General features: G+C 46.9%; 1 pseudogene; it reads left to right on the top strand.

Annotated features, from left to right (window-relative positions):
* LOC137571055 (alpha-1,4-N-acetylglucosaminyltransferase-like) overlaps positions 1–6403 on the top strand; it is an 81179-nt pseudogene extending 74776 nt beyond the window's left edge.
* The last annotated feature ends 7744 nt before the right edge of the window (positions 6404–14147 follow it).

Below are 14147 nucleotides of genomic sequence, written 5' to 3'. Positions count from 1 at the left end.
TCCAGAAGGGTATAAACCCAGTAATTGGTGTTGTCCAGAATGCGCACAATGCGTGGGTCACGTTCAATGCAGTCTAGCATGAATTGAGCCATGTGTGCCAGAGTCCTACCAGAATCCTCATCATCCTCTTGTGAGCGTTGTGATAGTTGTTGTGATGCATCATAGTCGTCACCTTCCTCCTGGTCTGCTTCTGCTGACCATTCGCGTTGAATTGTGGAAGTCCAACGTGCACCGCTCTGGCCCTCGTCAGTGGTGGCATGAAATTCCTGCTCCAACTCCAGCTGTTCCTCCTCCTCTTCTTCGTCATAGCTGCTGGGGCCAGCGTTCCCTGAGGCGGATGGCCTGATGTTGGTACCATCACGCTGATCGTTTTCTCCTTCAGATTCCCCCAGTTGCATCATGACAGCTGTTTCCTTGATTTTTAACATCGACCTCTTCAGTAAACACAGCAGTGGTATGGTAATGCTGACTGAAGAGTTGTCACTGCTCACAAGCAACGTGGATTGCTCAAAATTTTGGAGGACTTGGCAGAGGTCCAACATGTTGGCCCAATCGGATCCACAGAAGCTTGGCAGCTGGCCGGATGCGCCTCGGTACTGCGCCGTCATGTACTGGACCACTGCACTCTTCTGCTCGCAAAAGCGGGCTAGCATGTGCAGCGTAGAATTCCAGCGCGTAGGGACATCACACAGCAAGCGATGGTGGGGGAGATTGAAGCGCTCCTGCATCTTGGCGAGTGCCCCCGAAGCAGTACTGGAATTTCTACAATGTTTGGACACTCGACGCACCTTCAACAGCAGATCGGGCACGCCTGGGTATGTCCTCAGGAACCGCTGAACTACTAGGTTCATCACGTGCGCCAGGCAAGGGATGTGTGTCAGCTTAGCCAACCTTAAAGCGCGAATGAGATTACTCCCATTATCACACACAACCATGCCCGGTTTCAGGTCCAGCGGTGCCAGCCACAAATCCGTCTGTTCCTTTATTCCCCTCCAAATTTCCTCCCCTGTGTGCTGCTTATCCCCAAGGCAGATTAGCTTCAGCAACGCTTGTTGACGCATGCCAACAGCTGTGCTGCACTGCTTCCACGATCCTACTGCTGCTGGGTTAGCGTTTCCGGATGAGGTACAGCTTTGAGATGCGTTGGAGGAGAAGGAGTCAGAGAGGTAGGTGCTGCTGTTATCCAGTGGGAGGGACGGCGGTGCAGCTGTTTGTGGCGTGGGCAACACCCGTGCCGTAGCAGGTGAGGAATCGCTGCCAGGCTCCACAAGGTTCACCCAGTGCGCGGTAAGGGAGATGTATCGACCCTGGCCGAACGCACTCGTCCAGGTGTCAGTGGTGAGGTGAACCTTGCAGGCAACGGCATTCTTCAAGCTTCGGGTTATTTTGCTGACCACGTGCTCATGCAACTCAGGCACTGCAGAGCGTGCAAAGTGGTAGCGGCTGGGAACCACGTAACGTGGGATGGCCACTGACATCATGCCCTTGAAGCTGTTTGTCTCCACCAATCGATATGGCAGCATTTCGCAGGCCAGAAGCTTGGCTATGCTGGCTGTTACTGCCACGGCCCGGGGGTCATTTGCTGGCAATTTCCTCTTGCGCTCAAACATCTCCGACACAGACAACTGAACCGTAGCGCTGCACACGGAAGGGCTGTTGGTTGTTGTGTTTGATGAACACTGGGAGACCTCAAGAGCACTACTCCGGAAAGTGACAGTGTCAGCGTCGTCTGATGTTTGTGAATGTTGTGAACCACGCAATGGCTGGGCTACTGCTGCTGCTGAGGCGGGTCTGGTGAACCCAAGGGAGGCAGTGTTGTTTCTGGTACCCTGTCCTGACGCGTTTGCCCAAAGAGTGGGATGTTTGGATAGCATGTGACGGCTCATGCTGGTGGTGGAGAGGTTGTTAATATTTTTCCCCCTGCTCAGGCGGGTCTTGCACACCTTGCAAATCGCCATGGTAACATCCTCAGTGCAGTCTTCAAAGAAAGCCCAGACTTTGGAGCACCTGCCTCCTTGCTGGCGATTTCTGTTTGCTCCTCTTTTGCCTCTCACTTGAACTTCCACGCTTGTGGTGCCTGAAATTGCGCGCCGCCTACCTTGTGGCACAAGGCGAACTCGTGCAGCAGTGTGTTCTTCAACAGACTCATCTGTGCTGCTGCTACGACGGCGATGTTCTCGTTCACAAACAAAATCTGGGTCTCTGTCCACATTGTCCATACCCTCCTCTTCCATCTCCTCAAACTCGTCATATGTCATTGTGGGCCACCGCCGTGGAGTAGAGCTCCCCACAACAACCTCTGCGCAGCACACTCCAACGTCGTCTTCCAGATCTTGTCGGCCGACCTCCTGCAATTGCAACCCCTCCTGCCCAAATTGCTCTGGGATTTGGGTTTCCGAGTCCTCTTCGGACTCGCCTCGTATTTCAGTGCGCGGTGCATTTCCCACAGTTAACGGTTGTGAATCCAGGCACAACATTTCTGGCTGTTCCTCCATTGACCTTTGAAAGGTGGAAGTTTGTTGGGCTGGGAATAGCTCCTGCGAATACCCCATTGTGTCCTGAGGTAATTCATCGGACTGGTTATCTGGCAGTTGTGTGCGTGGTGTCGCTGCCGGTTGTGTCAGCTTTGTGCCCACTGGCTCCTTGTAACTGGCTGAGGACTCGGACCTCGTGCGTGATGTGCTGGTGCTGCTTAACCCACTGCTGGACGCTTGAGAGGTCATCCAAGTAATTATCTGGTCCTGTTCTTTTGGATTTGTGAGGGTTGTTGTCCTGGACAACATGGGCGGTATTGAGTGGGTTTTCTTGGGTGCTCCCCTGTGGCCTGTACGTGAACCGTCAGGGGAAACACCTCTTCCCTTGCCCCTCCCTCTTTCACCGGATTTCTTCCTCATTTCACTTATCCTTACAGTACACGCTGACTGGCAGCAGTACAGTGGCAGTACAGAAATGCTATACAGTACCACTATTCCCAGCAGCGACACAGAGCACAATGCTATACAGTGACGGGTGAGCGGTGTACCACTATTCCCAGCAGACACAGAACAGTACACAGAATGCTATATAGTGTGGCTGAACGAGCGGTGTACTACTGTTCCCAGCAGACACAGAACAGTACACAGAATGCTATATAGTGTGGCTGAGCGAGCGGTGTACCACTATTCCCAGCAGACACAGAACAGTGAACAGAATGCTATATAGTGTGGCTGAGCGAGCGGTGTACCACTATTCCCAGCAGACACAGAACAGTGAACAGAATGCTATATAGTGTGGATGAGCGAGCGGTGTACCACTATTCCCAGCAGACACAGAACAGTAAACAGAATGCTATATAGTGTGGCTGAGCGAGCGGTGTACCACTATTCCCAGCAGACACAGAACAGTGAACAGAATGCTATATAGTGTGGCTGAGCGAGCGGTGTACCACTATTCCCAGCAGACACAGAACAGTGAACAGAATGCTATATAGTGTGGCTGAGCGAGCGGTGTACCACTATTCCCAGCAGACACAGAACAGTGAACAGAATGCTATATAGTGTGGATGAGCGAGCGGTGTACCACTATTCCCAGCAGACACAGAACAGTGAACAGAATGCTATATAGTGTGGCTGAGCGAGCGGTGTACCACTATTCCCAGCAGACACAGAACAGTGAACAGAATGCTATATAGTGTGGATGAGCGAGCGGTGTACCACTATTCCCAGCAGACACAGAACAGTAAACAGAATGCTATATAGTGTGGCTGAGCGAGCGGTGTACCACTATTCCCAGCAGACACAGAACAGTGAACAGAATGCTATATAGTGTGGCTGAGCGAGCGGTGTACCACTATTCCCAGCAGACACAGAACAGTGAACAGAATGCTATATAGTGTGGCTGAGCGAGCGGTGTACTACTGTTCCCAGCAGACACAGAACAGTACACAGAATGCTATATAGTGTGGCTGAACGAGCGGTGTACTACTGTTCCCAGCAGACACAGAACAGTACACAGAATGCTATATAGTGTGGCTGAACGAGCGGTGTACCACTATTCCAAGCAGACACAGAACAGTGAACAGAATGCTATATAGTGTGGCTGAGCGAGCGGTGTACCACTATTCCCAGCAGACACAGAGTGGCAGTAAACAGAATGCTATATAGTGTGGCTGAGCGAGGTACACAGAGTGGCAGTAAACAGAATGCTATATAGTGTGGCTGAGCAAGCGGTGTACTACTATTCCCAGCAGACACAGAGTGGCAGTAAACAGAATGCTATATAGTGTGGCTGAGCGAGGTACACAGAGTGGCAGTAAACAGAATGCTGAGCGAGCGGTGTACTACTATTCCCAGCAGCGACACACAATGACTGGGGGGGACCCTGGCTAGCGTGGCTGGAGCGCGAACTACCCTGCCTGCCTACCCAAAGCTAAACCCACAGACAAATGGCGGAGATATGACGTGGTTCGGGTATTTATTTACCCGAACCACGTGACAGTTCGGCCAATCAGAGCGCGTTCGGGTCCGAACCACGTGACCCGTTCGGCCAATCACAGCGCTAGCCGAACGTTCGGGGAACGTTCGGCCATGCGCTCTTAGTTCGGCCATATGGCCGAACGGTTTGGCCGAGCACCGTCAGGTGTTCGGCCGAACTCGAACATCACCCGAACAGGGTGATGTTCTGCAGAACCCGAACAGTGGCGAACACTGTTCGCCCAACACTACTTGCGAGCTTACTCCTTAGGGAAGGAGACACAGGGGTTAATGGGTGAGGCAGTGAACCTTTGGTGCTACCTATAACATATTATATGCTTGTCTGAGTAGGAGTGTTTTCAAAGTGCATTTGAAGTTTTCCAGGCTCGGAGCATGATGAACAGGCTGTGGGAGGGAGTTCCAAAAGAAAGGGACAGTCCGTGAGAAGTCTTGGATGCGAGAGTGAGAGGAGGTGTTCAGGCTAGAGGACAAAAGGGTCTCCATTGCAGTCCACACTCATTAACGAGAATGTTAATGTGGCCATACATCAGGCGACATGGTGGCCGACCAACCATCCTATTTGATTATTATAATTGAATTGGATGAAAATTTGTGCTGCTAAGTGCATGCCCGACTCACAATGTGACCAATATCGGGACAGAAAGAAAGATACAGTAGAAGAGGAGACTTTCTATATCTATTCCAGGGACAGTGATTGGCTATGTGAACACAAGACAGCTGCAAGGGGCTGGTAGAAGACCCAGGTAAGTAAAACAGGTTTAAGTGTCCCTTTAAATAACTGTCCCTGCAATAGATATAGAAAGCCTCCCCATCTATCTTTCTTTCTGTCCTAACAGCTGTGCAACATGACACAGTGAGAAACCTCTACCAATTCCCCCTTCTTGAAGGGCTGTGGTGGGATCTATAGTGATGGCTGCCAGGGCAGGTGATGCTGCATTGTTGGATAAAGTGATTTGCTAAGTAAAGGGACATTGCAGTGTCCCCCCCCCCGCCCCGCCCAATGCTTTTCCCACTGGACCAGCCCTCTAGGTAGTTCTACCATACGTCCATGTTATGGCTACACAGCCAACCTGGGTGCAGAATTCGAGGAGAATCTTGCTAAGCGACATTGGCTCAATTTGCCTTGAGGTCGAACACCATGATCCCACTCGCTTATCTAGTCTTTGAAGTGTAAAGCTCTTTCATCCTAACACATGTTCTTTATATTAAAAGCTATACATAAATTATTTTATTATTTTTGTATTAAATTACTTTTATTTTCTATATCACTAGACAGACCCTAAGAAGGAACGATATTGGACCCATGTCAGCTCAGACGCCTGTAGGTTTGCGATGATTTGGAAATATGGTGGAATATACATGGACACTGATGTCATCTCAATCCGTCCAATACCTGAGGCTGATTTTCTAGCAGGAGAACATTCTCAGAGTACCAGCAGTGCTGTTTTTGGTCTCTCTCCACACCACAATTTGACTTGGCAATTTATGTAAAGCTTTGTTGAGAACTACAGAGGAGACATATGGGGTCACCAAGGACCAGTAGTCTTCACACGTCTAGCGACTAAATTGTGTGGTACGTCAGTATTAGAATCCAAAGAGGATACAACGTGCGTAAATATATCCTATTTTAACCCTCGGCGCTTCTACCCCATCTCATATGCTTCATGGAAAAAGTATTTTGAAGTCTGGCCGAACTTGCCAACTTTTGATAGTTCTTATGCATTACATCTTTGGAATTACATGAATTCGGAACATAAAACTATGGTACCAGGGAGCAACACATTGGTGGAACATCTGTATCAAGATTATTGCCCCACAACATATGGGCACATTTTAGAAAATGAGAAGACTCAAATCTAAAACAAGTTTGCTGGGTTAACTGAAAGTAAAATGGCGTTTATTTAAAATTACACCAAATGTACTTCTAGATGAATATATGTTAACTTTTTCTTCTCCCTTTCAAGGACGGTTAAAAAAAAGAATAGAGGCTGCCATATTTATTTCCTTTTAATCAATACAAGTTGCCTGGCAGCACTGCTGATTTACTGTATATAGCTGCAGTAGTGCTTGGAAGAACAAAGAGAAATCGAGAGCCCAATATGGTGTAATATCGTTAAGTTAATTGTGGTTTAAAGAAAAATATTTAGATATACTCACAAACATGGGTTACCCATAGGCAACCACTTCAAGTGCAGGTGGGGAGTATTAGAACCTGACCCCACTCAGGTTTTTAAGATGTCGCACTCTGTAGATAGGAAATGGGGTAGCACCTCTCCACCGAGGGTGGAAGCATACCCAGGCGCCTCTGTACACCAAGCCTTGCTGAAATAGCTGCAGTAGTGTTTGAATAACACCAGCAACAAGCATGTGGCTAATCTTGTCAGATCTGACAATAATTGCAGAAACACCTGCATATGCTTGTTCAGGGTCTAGGAGGATCAGCAAGATAGCCAGGCAACTGGTATTGTTTCAAAGGAAATAAATAGGGCAGCTTCCATGTTCCTCTTGTTCAAGGCCGGCTTTACAGCTCAGGAGCCTATAGGCGCAGAAAATCTGGTGCCCTAAACTCCGCCACTCAACACAAGCCACGCCCCAGGTTGCGCCCCCCACCCCCCCATCTCTTATGAAATAAAACCACAATAATACCAACAATATGCAGATATTATTAATGACACACACAATTTACCAAATATAGGCTAACATTACCAACAACAAGCAGACAGTTAATGGTAGATTTAGTGCTAAGCAGGTAATAACAGTTGCCGTTTGGAAAGCAGCAGGTGACAGATCACAATGGTAGATATGTACAAACCATGGTGAGATTAGAATGAAGGTGAGTATGACCCAATTGAACAAAAAGAACTTACAGCTTTAAATCCTAATAAACACACAAAATCTTTATTAATCATATACATAATATCCCCTGTTAAAAAATGTGCCACCCAGCTCCCCACTCCCTGACCCCCCCCCCCCCCCCCCGAGATGAATCGGAGACTCCCGCCCACTCCTCAAACTACCTATAAAGCTGCTATGAGGCTGGCCACAAGGTTAGTATACTCAAATGAGATTGCCACATATAGATCTATATCAATACTGGACGTCCAGTCAGCAAAAATAGGTCAGAAAAAATATGTGTACACTTCCACTTGTTTAAAGTATAGCGTAAATCACTATGCAGCCAGTCATTGGGTGAAATGGCAAGCACAATTAATGTGAGCAAGGAAGTTTGTCCAGCCAGGAAGTTGCGGTGCAAGCATAGCCAATGCTATCAATCAGCTTCTTTGTGAAATAGTCCCCAGCGTTTAGCAGGCATAAAACACACAGTCTATAGCATACCACAGCAGACTAGTAAGCGGAGACATTGTAGCACATGCAGCAGATAAAGCCATGCAATAATTCTGTTACAGTTCCAATTCCAGGATCATAGATATGCAGTTTATGCAATAACAAGTATCAATGGCTGTCCACATACATAACAACAGGTCATGCCCGTGGGGCTGCTTACGTCTCCCAAGGGAGATAATAGGTACAGATAATGGGTACAGAATTAGCAATTAGTTGGTGATTGCTGCCCCCTTTATCCTGCATGGTTAGTATGGTCAGTATAAAATGTAATCCCTGGACACAATGGTGGAAAGGGGGGAGGGGGGGGGCATGGTGGTGTCACCTCTTCCTTCCCATAAAAAACAGCAGAGCAGCAGAGCACAATTACCTACTCAAAGTCCAGGTACTCTAGTCTATTCACTGCAGCCATTCAGCAGGCAGTAATGTTTCTACATAGGCTCCCAATGTCGCATTGCATGCATTTCAAACAATGATGGAGGACTGCAGCATCATGAATGGCGGCAGTGAAGAAGAGCCAAGAGGACCTAGAGCTGAAGTTGGTATTTATTCTCCACTGAATGGGGGAGAGAGGTGGGCCCTGTTATTCCCCAGGCCCCTCTGCAGTCACAGGAATAGCAGAGGCAATGGTTACGCCATTGTCTGCCTGGGGGCTAGATGATACCTGCCCCTTATAAAGCTTTACTGTGGCCTAAGCAGCATCCCCATCCCCTGCCTGTTAAAGTACAGGGTGGCGCACAAAAGACCGGCCCCCAGCTGCCTGTCCTGAGCACAAGTATACAGGTAACCTCTCGTGTACCTCTTGCTTTATCCCTGCTGTGAGTGTCCTCTTTATTGAAGCCTGTATCGTTTGCATTTGTATTTGCATATTAGAGCGATAGCCATACAGCAGTAAAGACAAGTGAGGGCTGGTGCACACCAAAAGCTTTTCGGAGCAGTTTTAAAATCGCTAGCGCTTTGAAAAGAGCTTGACTAATGTATTTGAATGGGATGGTGCACACCAGAGCTATCAGTTTTTTCCAAAAATGCAAACTCGGGTCCTGTAGCATTTTTGCTTATTTCTGAGGTGATTCAGCCTTAAAGAGACACTGAAGCGAAAAAAAAAAATATATGATATAATGAATTGGTTGTGTACTATGAATAATTACTAGAAGATTAGCAGCGAAGAAAATATTCTCATATTTTTATTTTCAGGTATATAGTGTTTTTTCTAACATTGCATCATCCTATAATATGTGCAGATTACACAACACTCAGCATTCAAAATGAGTCTTTCAGAGCAGTCTGTGAAGTAATGACCTCTCCTCTGGCAGAGGAAAAGTAAACAGTTCAATTACAGTTGAGATAATAAAAGTCAGATAACAGCCCTCTCCACGACTAAGTTAGTAGGAGAACTTAATAGCTTTTTTGCATAGAGATAACAACTGGAGTTTCTCAACTCTTCTTGTACTGGAAACAATTAGACTGATGTATCTGATCTTAATGTTTTTTTTCTTAGCTGTACTACACATACAAATCATAATATCATCATTTTTTTTTTCGCTTCAGTGTCTCTTTAAAGAGGAACTGAAGTAAGAGGTATACGGAGGCTGCCATATTTATTTGCTTTTCATCAATACCACTTGCCTGGCTGTCCTGCTGATCTATTTATCTGCAGTAGTATCTGAATAACACCAGAAACAAGCATGCAGCTAGTCTTGTCAGATCTGACATTAATGTCAGAAACACCTGATCTGCTGCATGCTTGTTCAGGGGCTATGGCTAATAGTATTAGAGGCAGAGGATCTGCAGGAGGGCCTGGCAACTAGCATTGCTTAGATGGAAATAAATATGGCAGCCTCCATATCCCTCACACTTCACTTGTCCTTTAATGTTAAGTATAGGAAAGTGGAAAATCGCTCTGAAAGGCGCGAGATCAGAGCGATTTTCCAAGCATTTTTGTTACAGAAGCTGTTCAGTTACAGCTGTACTGTAACAAAATATACAAACGCGGCACCGAAATGCTCCAAAAAACACGAGGCATGTTTAGAAAATCACTCTAAACATGCCTAGAATCGCTCAGAAAAACCTCTTCAAAAACCGCTAGCGTTTGCGGATCTGCTAGCGGTTTTTGTTGTCCATTGGCCCTGACACAGGCTTTAATATAGCCAGAGAAGGTACTGTACACAGAAGATATTGAGCAAGAGGCACTCAGGGGCTTACCAGCGTTTGCCTGTAAAGTCATGTTTGTGGCAGGTAGCAGGACCCGTCTTTTGCACGCCAGTGCCACCCTGTATAAACCCAAATACCCTAGGCAAGAACCCAGCAAACCTCACCTGTCACCTCAGCCCTGACCATCTACAAATATTGACTGTTAAATTGTTCCCATTTTTAATTATAACAAAGTGAGAAAGAAATACAAAATGTATAAAAAAAAAAAAATGTTAGAGCTTACGTCTATTTTTTTTAACCATTTCAGCTCGCTGGGATTTTTCACCTTATGCATCAGAGCAATTTTCACCTCCCATTCATTCGCTAATAACTTTATCACTACTTATCACAAGTTATTGATCTATATCTTGTGTTTTTTCCGCTACTAATTAGGCTTTCTTTGGGTGGTACATTTTACTAAGAATTATTTTTTTATAAACGCATTTTAACAGGAATATTAAGACAAAAATTAAAAACATTCATTATTTCTCAGTTTGCGGCCATTATAGCTTTAAAATAATCAATGCTACCATAATTAAAACCTATGTATTTTATTTGCCCATTTGTCTCAGTTATTACACCATTTAAATTACTATCACAATGTATGGCGCCAATATTTTATTTGGAAATACAGGTGCATTTTTTCCGTTTTGTGTCTATCTCTATTTACAAGCTTATAATTTAAAACAAAATTCGTAGTATACCCCTTCACATGCATATTTAAAAATGTTAGACCCTTAGGTAACTATTTGGGGGTTTTTTTCTTTCTTTTTTTTTTTTATTAACATTTTTTTTTCCATAAAAATTTTTATTTGAGTAATTTTTTTGTTGTGGGAAATAAACAATTAATTTTAAATGTTAAAATGTGTGTAAATTGCCTTGAAAAATGTATGTAGATGTAGCTTTACTATTTGGACACAAGATGGCCACATTGAGGTTTTATTTTCATGTCCTCGCTTCCCAGAAGCATAAGGAAGACGGAAAACCGTGGCCTCTGATAAGAGACCATCATTTTTTCTGCTGGGGACTTTTATCAGTGATGGGGAACCATGTTCCTGTTCACTGATCTCAGGGCTACCGGAGAACAGCATGGGGGCACGGGGGCGCACTCTGCGATCGTGAGCAGCAATGCGCCAAAGCACGGCACTGCAGCAGAGCAGCCACCTGGACGTGAGGATCACGTCCGGGTGGCTGAAATGGTTAAATTATTTTTCTGCTCTGTCTGGGCAGTGCTCTCCCCAGGCTCTTTTAGCCGGGTGCTCCACCCAGCTTGTTTTGGGGAGCAGTGAGAACTTGGCTGTTCTCCCACCATCCCAGGCAAGGATGCGGCACTGGCAAGTAGCATTCCCACTCACTACATATCATAGCCGGCCTTTGACCTGCGCGACTGGAGCGGTTGCTCAGGGCGCCAGCTTCCAAGGGGGCGCCTATAGCTGGCTACCTATACTAAGGGCACCTACACCTGACTTCCTAAACTGGGGGCACCTATAGCTGGCTACCTATATTGAGGGAGGGACCCTACTCCTGGCTACCTATTCTGAGGGCACCAACACCTAACTTCCTATACTGGAGGCACTTAATCTTTGGCTACCTATATTGAGGGCACCTGCACATGAGATCCTATACTGGGGGCACCTATACCTGGCTACCTACCTATACTTACAGTAGTCTGAGGGCATTTTATTGGGGGTGGGGGGACGCACTGCGGCTATAACGCATGGTGCAAATTGTCGGTGCTGTGCTAGCATTCAAATTGGGGGGGGGACACACCTAACTCTGATCTGAGCATTTGCCGTGATATGTCAGAACTTCAAAAACGTTGGGAACCACTGTCCTAGGAGGTAACTCAGGAGAAAAGGTGAATTGCATATGGGCCTGCCCTGTATGTGTGTGCGTGCGTGTGTGTATATGCACATGTGAAAAGGATGAAGGGGGGGGGCACCAAAATCAGATTTTGCTCAAGTCGCTGTGGAACCTAAGGCCGGCCCTGCTACATATGTGTAAAGAACACAGCAAACTTCAGCCCTGAGTCTGACCATCTACAAAGGTTGACTGTTAAATTGCTACATTTTTTTTACTTATACTGTACTAAGAAATACAAAATGTATATTAAAAAAAAAAGTTAAAGCTTAAGTCTATTTTTTTAAATGGTAATTTTTCTGCTCTGTCAGGGCAGTTCCTTCACCATGAGCAGTGTTCTCCCCAGACTGTAACGATCGGTGTAACACAGAGAGGGTCTGATTACCGGTGAACTGCAGTATCACTGAGAATACAGAATATACCCGATTATTGGTGATCTGCAGTATCACCGATAATCAGATATATCTACTAACCTCTGGACACCAAGATAACAAGTGAGTGTTTAGATGCAACAGTATACTTTGAGTACTTCTCCAGAAGTAGGTTCCTTCCTCTAGCCTAGACTCTCCAGGGGGGAGGAGCTAGGCTGAGGGGAGGAAGGACGGAGCGTGAGTGACACCCAAGAGAGAGGGTGACACTAACAGGTCTGGGAACTGCCTCTAACAGTAAGGCCAGTTCTCGAGGTCGGGCAAGCCAGGTTGTTATCACACAGACAGATAAGGTACAGATTCAGGAGGCCAATACAGAGTCCAGGAACGAGCAGAGATTGGCAACAGGGTAACAGAAATAGCAAGGTACAGAATCAGAGTTCAGAGGAGTGGTTGGACAGGCAAAGGGTCATAACAAATAATACAGTTCAATATTCCTAATGCTAAGGTGTGAGTTCCTTGATCGTCAACACCTTTGGAAACTATGCTAGAACACAGATACAGACTAGGTCTGAGTGCTACCACGTAGTGATCGCAACGGCAGACAACCAGAGAATGACCAGCACCCAGTATATATAGCAAAGCGCCCTCCGGCGCCTCCCCTAAGTGCTGGACCAATGGCAGGTGGTGAAAATGTCAGCTGACCCGCCTGGTCAGCCGACCCTTTTCTGGCTGTCATATAAGCTCTGCTTCTCAGCGCGCGCGCACGTGTCCTTCTGAACCTGTGTGGACTAGCAGTCCCAGCCACACCAGACATGTCTTGTACTGTGACCACTGACTCAGGCGCGGAGACCGCCACCCCGCTCTCTGCGCGAGCGGCGGTTTCCCTGCGTCCAGCTGCAATGCCAGCTGCTATGTCATGCGTACAATCCAGCCGCCTCCAACGCGGACTCCACCGCTCTGCCCATGCGGCATGCGGCGGTTTCTTCGCGTTGTGCCGCCATGTTAGACGCGGAAACAGCCGCCTTACTCTGAGCCCTTGCGGCGGCTTTTCCGCGTTTCCTCACAGTACCCCCTCCCCCCCTGAGGAGTGGACTCCGGACAGCTCCTACCAGGCTTCTCAGGATGCAACGCGTGGAACTCCCTTCTTAATTTGTCAGCATGCATGTGACATTCAGGTACCCATGATCTCTCCTCAACACCATACCCTTTTCAATGAACCAGATATTGCACTGAGTTCTGAACTATGCGAGAGTCTAAAATCTTCTCTACTTCGTACTCAGGTTGGTCATCTAACATCACAGGAGGAGGAGGAGTGGGACCTACATGAACTGCTGGCTTAAGCAGGGACACGTGAAAGGATCTTACGCTGCGCATACTGGCAGGGAGGTCAATGGCATAAGTGACATCGTTGATCTTTCTGGTCACTGGGAATGGACCCACATACCTGGGTCCCAACTTAGCCGAGGGCTGTTTCAAGGTCAAGTGACGTGTGGACACCCAGACTAAATCTCCTGGCAAAAACCTCCACTCTAAGGAACGTCTCTTGTCAGCTTGACCTTTTTGACTTTGAAACGCCTTCTCCAAATTATTTTTCACAATCCACCATATATCCTTAAATGACCTTTGCCAGGCCTCCAGAGCTGGAAACGGAGTGGAGGCAACTGGCAATGGGGAGAATTTAGGCAACTTCCCGGTCACTACCTGGAATGGACAAAATCCTGAAGAGGAACTTTTCAGATTATTGTGCGCAAATTCTGCGAAGGGCAAAACTTGACCCAATCATTTTGCGCTTCTGCAACGTAACACCTCAAAAACTGTTCTAATGATTGGTTGACTCTTTCCGTCTGGCCATTGGTCTGTGGGTGGTAGCCCGACGAAAATGACAGTTCCATGCCCATTTGGTGACAGAATG

Source organism: Hyperolius riggenbachi, chromosome 4 (genome assembly GCF_040937935.1).
Source record: "Hyperolius riggenbachi isolate aHypRig1 chromosome 4, aHypRig1.pri, whole genome shotgun sequence".
Taxonomy (NCBI): Eukaryota; Metazoa; Chordata; class Amphibia; order Anura; family Hyperoliidae; genus Hyperolius; species Hyperolius riggenbachi.
Note: the sequence above shows the minus strand (reverse complement) of the source record. Positions and strands in the feature narration are given on the sequence as shown.